The following is a 7,606-nucleotide window of genomic DNA, read 5'->3' as shown; positions in this document are numbered from 1 at the left end:
TGACCAGTTATTGAAAGATGAGTGGTAAGGGACACTTGCTTCGAGGAGGCTTTGGTTGAAATTTAGTAAAACCTTGCGTTTGTTACTCTAAATGGTGTTAACTGATAATCATCATAACACAAAACTTACCTGACACTCAATGAATTTAAAAAACTTCAATTGGAGACCCAAGGAACTCCAATTGTGCAATGGAGTGAGGAAAACCTCTTCAGGGGTAGTTATATGGTCAGTGGACATGGAGTTTTCATTTGAGAGCTGTGGCTTTCTTCAAATTCCGCATGCATGATTTTCTCACAATGAGATGTTGCTTTTGTGAGGCACTACTCTTACTTTGGCTTCTTCTGTCTTGATTATTCAATGAAATTCATTATATTGCAATGTAAATAGTTTGTTTCGTTATTTTGTTTAGGTTGCTTTTTTTAATTGGTGAAAATGTGACATTCTGTTATTTTATATTATACATTGAACACATATTTTTTTCTGGTCATAGCTACATAAAAGGAAATGAGTTTACAATCTTGCGTTGCATTCGAGTGTACCATATGCCCTGTAAAATCAATCACCGTGGTTCGAAGCTCAAAGGATGACTCGAACTTTATACAAATTTGAGGTTCCCAAAATATATTACTTTCAGAGCTACATTTTATGTAACAACCCTAACGTGGTGTGGTTTTGAAATAGACTTTTACATCACCAAGGATTACAACTCTAATACAAAACCGAAAAATATATCAAGGCAGGGTTAATGGTGCTGCCGGGCTAGCTTGTGTTGTTGAGCATTGTGAATAGTAAGCAAAAAGTCTCTACATCATTGCCTTTGCATATGGACATCAGTGTACAACAATCTATTTGTGTTACTTGACATTGAATACTAGCTTTACATTGAATATTATCTTTGGTTTCATAACAATGTACTTTCTAAAATAAGAAAATAAAACGAATAATAATGGTAACAAAGTTTTTACTAGATTATAAATGTTATGAAAAAATTATTAATAATAGGAGTATTAAGATTTACATAAATCATATCTATAGATTATGGCATAAGATATGTGATCCACTTATCTACATAGCATTATATTGTGCAATAACTGCAATAAGATTTTCAAGTTATGGTCCAATAAAATGTAAGAAATAATTATTTTAATAATATTGAAAAAGAAATACTTGCTTTCTAATTGCATTAGTCAATGTTAAATTAACATTGGTCAACATGGAAGTTATTATCTTGCCTTAGCATGTACGATATTATGTAGGTACTAAATTTAGGTACAAAATTTAGCTATCAAGTATGTGGTAGTTTCTTAGTTTGTAATGCATTCAATTAATATTAGTGATGTTGTAAAACACAATAGTACTTCTTGCATTCAATTGGTATGGGTGATGTTCTTAATTATGACACTACCTTTGCATATAATTTATTTTGTTTTGCTTGTGGTAACATATTAAGAAATGGTGGAGAATTAATGTTGCCTCATTGTTATTGAGTTGTTACCTCCCCAACTTGCTCTTAATTGGATTAAAAAACCTAAACTACAAGGTGTAACTTGAGAGGGAACTACTATGCTAGTCATAACTACCACCTAAGGAACCTATCCTCACTTTGGGTTGGCCCTTCTCAAACTTAAGAGCATATACCTAGCAAGTAATATTATTAAAGCTATAGTCAATGAAGTTGAAGAGTATATGTTGAGACTAGTTTAGTATAGTATAGTAGCGTATAGAAGTGCAAATTCAGTAGAGTATGATCAATCTTTAAGAAAATCAAGATCTTGTTCCAATTATCTCATCAAAACAATCACAAAAGTATAGAAGTGCAATCCTTTGCAAAGCGTTTTTGATAAAATCTTGGATCCCTCTCTAAATGCATGAGAGGAGTTTAAATAAAACAAATTATGTATAAAAAAATATATTATTACATAAAAAAGTGAGGAGGTCTCAAACAACCTTCCTCAGAACAAGTAAAATAAAACTAAAATAGAAAATAAAACGATGACAAACTTCTTCAAATTGAATGGTCCTACTCAATCATTCGGTCCTTGAGTTCGTAGATGTTTATCATTGGCTTCACTTGGGGTGGCTGGTCAATTCTAGATCTCAATTGTCTCGTGAATACAACATCAGTGAGAGGTGGCACCATCTTTTGAGTAGAATTGGTTAAACATCATAGAGTCATCCATTGACTGTGTGGTTTCACCAGAAACTGCCAGTAGGTTTCCCAATCAAGCTTAGACAATTGTTTGATTGCCTTTGCATTTGTTTTGGCAGTCTCTTTCCATTGTTTTTCTAACTGTTTGATGTCTGGGAGAGCTTCTGGCCTACATTCTTTGATAAGATTGGTAGTGTGAAGGTTTTCATTCACTGCCTCAATTATATTGTTTGCTGTACTAGTTGCTCTTGTTGCTGCCCTTTCTACTTGCTTTAACTATATGTCCCAATCTGTGAATAAGATATCCTTGTGGGACTCCTCGATCTTTGGCAGATCGACTTTTCTTCCTTCTTCACATTCCTGCCAAGAAATAAAATCTGAAATCCTCTTATTGATCTCTTTGATCAACCATTTGATTGGTTAATTTACCACTTGTTTCACAATAGGGATTGATCGATGAGATTCTTTGGCAGAACATTTCTTGCTGCTGTGACAACAAAGAATTTAATTCAAGTGCCTCTTTAATGAATTCATCTGTTTGAGGGTTGTCTTTGAATTTATCCATTATAGCTTGCATTTGGTGAATCTGTGAGTTCTTCTCTACAATGTCTGTTTGATGTTGTACTCTCATTTGCTCAAAATCTTGTTGAAGCTGTGCCATCTGCATTTCCACTTGCTTGTTGGTGCTCTGTCTTTCCTGCTCAAGTTGTTCAAGCAGCTGAACTCTTTCTTCTTTTTCTTTAAGCAAAAGTTGAACTTCTGTTGCCTTATCAATTGTTGCAGTTGCATAGGCGCTGCAAATTGTGATAGCTTTGTAAGATTTTCTAATGGATCAATAGGGATGTCTTTCCATACTACCTCCATTGATTCACTTCCAAGAGTTTCTATTGCAGATACATCCAATTTTATTTTCTTCCTTTGCCTTTTTACTACAACCTTATGTGTTGGGCTGTAGAATATGTCTTGTGGTGGTATTTCCTCAATCTTTAAAACAATTTTTGAAGTTGGGTGTGCCAGGATGACTTCAATATCTTGAGTACTTATAACTTCTTATATTGTTGTTTATGGATTTATAACCCGCTGAGTGTGTTGTGGGGTCTGAAATCCAGAAGTTCCTTCAAGACTTGTCTCTGTTTGTGGCGTTTGGAGCTTTTTATTAAATTTCTCCCATTCCTATTCCATATTGATGACTTCAATATTTTCTGTTTGAACTTGTGAAGAGTTAGTCTCGATGTGTTTCTTAGCAGAGGCATTTTAAGTCGTTTCTTTAGCATTTTTCTCTGTGTCCATCTCAGGGTCTTCCTCGGGGCTTCCTTATTCTCAGATTGGTGTTCAAAGTCTTCTGAACCTTGAACTGACTTCTATTGATATTCCTCATTAGAATTGTGTTTGGAACTTTCCTCTAGGCTTACGCTGGGAATAGTTTCTCTTATTTGTTCAATCTATAATAGGTCCAAAGGGACTTTTGTTAGCCTCCTATATTTGTAGAGGTGGAAGCGGTTGAGGTTTGCTGGGTGTAGTTTTATTGATGCTAAATGTAAAACTTGTGAAAATGTCTTAGCTTGATGAAGGAGATCATCAAAATCATCAGCCTCATGAATAAATTGTCTGATTTTGACCAGAGTAGTGAAGTTTTAGGCGACCTTATTAAGGTCATACTGTCTACCCGACACAGTGGCCAGATTTAGGGACGTGATGTTTTGTATCTCTTTAAACGCGTGTCCATAATCATGTAATGCGGAAGCACCACATTGTATTGGGAAGGTCGGCTAGATGAACTTCTTTTGTTCTTTAAGGGTTTTGGTTATACCATCCTCCACTGTTTGGTTGACAATCTCTCTTGCCAATAATTTATTCGGAACATAATATGGAAGAACATGAGGAGCTGTAATACTCCCAAAAACTATGATATAAGTAAATAATTTTTCACCAAACCATCTTGCCACCTGTAAGATGTATGTCTTTGCTTCCTTTGATAGCCTGGGGGCTTTCTTATAAAAAATGGTCGGGTAAATTGGCAACATAACGCCATGACAAATTTTATAAAAATGGGAGCTAAGCTGTGATTCCCACAAAACTTTATGATAAACACGGATGAGAGTATGATCCTTTAAAGTCCATTTCCAACCCATGGTTGGAAAATGTGAAGAAAAACATATAACATCCATGACATAAGCACTCATGTAAAAGGGAGGGATAACTCGAGTGGAGACAATTCTATTGTCTCTGTATTCTCAGATGGCCATAGCCAAATTGTCCGACAAAATATTACTCCAGTTCATGATTATGGCATTAGCAACCACATCAATCAATGAAACCCATTCAATAGACAACTTAGTAGTATCAACTTTTCCAAATAGTCTGCACAACATTGCAGCTGCAAAATTATGCGGGGCTGACACGGGTGAAATTGTGTACATACCACTTTTCTCCTGCCTGAACTTGTTGGAGCCAGACCTCCAATTTTGCATGATGCCCATTGGGTCTTCATTTTCTTTGGAAAAATGCTCAATAAAGACTTTATCATAGATCTTTTGTGGCGCTGGCAGATGGTACGTTTAGCGTAAATTGTCTGGTTTAAATGACCCCATGACTTCATGCTTGGAATTTCTGAATTCTGTTTAAAATGTCCACATTATCAATAATCCATCTTACCATATCCGTGTATGGTAAGATTTTTGGCCTTGTAGCGATCCTATGTAGGAAAGAACATGCTGCTTCGAAATAAGAAGCATCAGAACTTTCTTCGACATATGCTGTTGCTTTGGTTTCCAGTTCCTTTGGGTCTTCTTTCCCCAGTAAATTATACATGGCCTCCCATGTTGTAGTTCCACCATCCGTATTGCATGTGGTATCGGAGAAGAGTGGAAACATGTCTGAATCCTTGGACGAAGTAGCCTCTGCAATTTTTTTCCTTTCTTAGCCATTCTTCCGAGCATTGTTTCCTTCAGAGATTACCTGAAATTCGGGCAATGGAGAAAATAGGATAAAAACACAGAGCGATAATTACAAGTGGAAACACAATAACACAGTGAATTCTGAAAGAACGTAAGGATGAAGCTTTTATTTCAAACACGGATAAAAAATATATATCTTCTCGAGCCGTTAAAAGAGAATGCAATTAAACCTCATTAACTATGTATTAAGGCTTACGTGTGAAAAGTACTAGGATCCTGCTGATCCTGTAAGAGTATATGGAAATAATTTGATGACGCAGTCTTCTTCATCGACTCCATTAAAATTGATGGCCAACATATAGTTATGGAGGTGTTCCTCAGCTGGTAGTCCATCATCAGGGTTACATTTGGGTAACCATTTTTCAGGATGTTTAGGAAGAGGGTGAAGAGGGGCTGCCATTGCTACAACACAGAGATTATTCCATGGGTGTACTCGCGGTTGTTGTCCTGTCATTGGAATTTGAGTGGATGAGATGATAAGAGGGGTTTGAGTGGAAGAAGAGGCAGGTTGGGAGATTGGACTAGAAGTACTAGCACTAGTGGTTGGAATGGAAGTTGTTGGAAACAATGGAGGGAATGAAGGGGTTTGAGGTGGAGAATGGGATAAAACCTTGCTAGTGGATGTCTGTGATTCAGATTTCTTGGTTTTCTTTCGGAAAGAAGAAATGGGAAATTCAAAAAGAGGAATTCCAGTCTTCTCGCTTTGAGAATGAGTCAAGATTTGTCTTGGTTGCAGAACAGAGGAAACACTTCCTTTAGATGACTGAGATTTTGTAGGCTTTTCAGTTGAAATAGAGATTTGCTCTAACTTCTTCATCAAAGTCTTAACTTCTAGAGATTCAGGGTTGTAATATGAAGAAGTTATTCTCTGAGATTCACTAGGAGATTTTGGAGAGGTTTTCTCAACTTTAGAGCTTGGGATTGTAGTTCTAGATGGGGATCTAGCAGTTGGAGGAGATCTAGAGGGGGAGCGATTCTTAGGATGGATTTTTGCTTTATAATCAATTCTCTTTGCCATTCACGGTCATGGCCCTCCTTCTAGCGCTGAAATGTTGAAGCCCCGAAATTCTGTTGCAACAATATGGGGGATAACCACCTGATCCGGACCTTAAAAGAAACTCTTTTTCCGTTTAGTATAGTGGCTCCAACTGGGGATAATGGGACCAGTTTCCCAGCAAGAATTGATATCATGATGATATTGGGTTGATATAAGATATAATGGGAAATGCTTTAACTAAAAATGATCTAATTTAATAACATATGCATCTATCTATTTTAACCTATATATTAATATGTACTCGGGAATAACTCAAATCATGCGATATACAAAGATATCTTAAAGCAAAAGGTAATAAAGATCATTCAATTGTTATAAGATAAGAAATCGTTAATGATAATTATTTTGACTAAATAGTTAGGCAAAATAATTGTGGAAAATATATTGCATATATCAACTGCTCATGTATTCAATAAAGAATTACAACATAAACATTTATTCAAAAGTTCTTTAATGTCAAACTATAAATCAGATCTCATACATAAGATAATATAAGGAAGATTACTTCATAAACAAAACACAATCATAAAGATAAAAGTACCAGATATGAAAGGCCCTACTCATGAGGTCAACAATATTGTTCTTCTTCTTTTCAACTAAATATACTCTAAGAGTACAAAAGTGCAAATTCAATAGAGTATGCTTCAATCTCTAAGAAAATCAAGATCAATTTCTATTTTTTTTCTAAGTTGTTGAGGTTGCTAATTTTTCTATGTTTTTCAGGTTTTAGTATATGATTTCTAATACTTTCCCAAATATTTGTTATAGTTTCTTCCTAGACTTTCAAAGATACATTCAATGAAATGGTATTTGTAACATTTATCATAATTATAATTCCCATCTTACATGAGGTCTATTTACAAAAGGAATATTTCACACTAAATGACCAATCGCCAATTGTTCTTCATGCCAACTATGTAGTTAAGGCAACAATAATGCTTGTTATTCTTACGAAATGAAATTCTTCTGTTTCTTTTGTCACATACATTCCTAAGAACTAAAAAGGGCTTTCATTCTTCAACCGACAAATTTGATTGCCGAACCTCAACGAATTTGATTTTTTCCTTGAGATTCGTTGAATTTCAAATCTCAAGGTTTGAATTCGGCAAACCCTGTGACATAGACATGCCTCATGGACTTTAAAAACCTTGACCTTATTATTTCCTAGTTCCTATTGTACTTGTGTGTTTGTTACAGTTTCTTCCTAGACCTTCAAAGATACATTCAATGAAATGGTATTTGTAACATTTATCATAATTATAATTCCCATCTTACATGAGGTCTATTTACAAAAGGAATATTTCACACTAAATGACCACTTGCCAATTGTTCTTCATGCCAACTATGAAGTTAAGGCAACAATAATGCTTGTTATTCTTACGAAATGAAATTCTTCTGTTTCTTTTGTCATATACATTCCTAAGAACTAAAAAGGGCTTTCAT

The sequence above is a fragment of the Pinus tabuliformis genome, chromosome 8, assembly GCF_031772625.1.
Source record: "Pinus tabuliformis cultivar Carrire ecotype Pingquan chromosome 8, CPIR1, whole genome shotgun sequence".
Taxonomy (NCBI): Eukaryota; Viridiplantae; Streptophyta; class Pinopsida; order Pinales; family Pinaceae; genus Pinus; species Pinus tabuliformis.
This window is presented reverse-complemented; position numbering follows the sequence as displayed.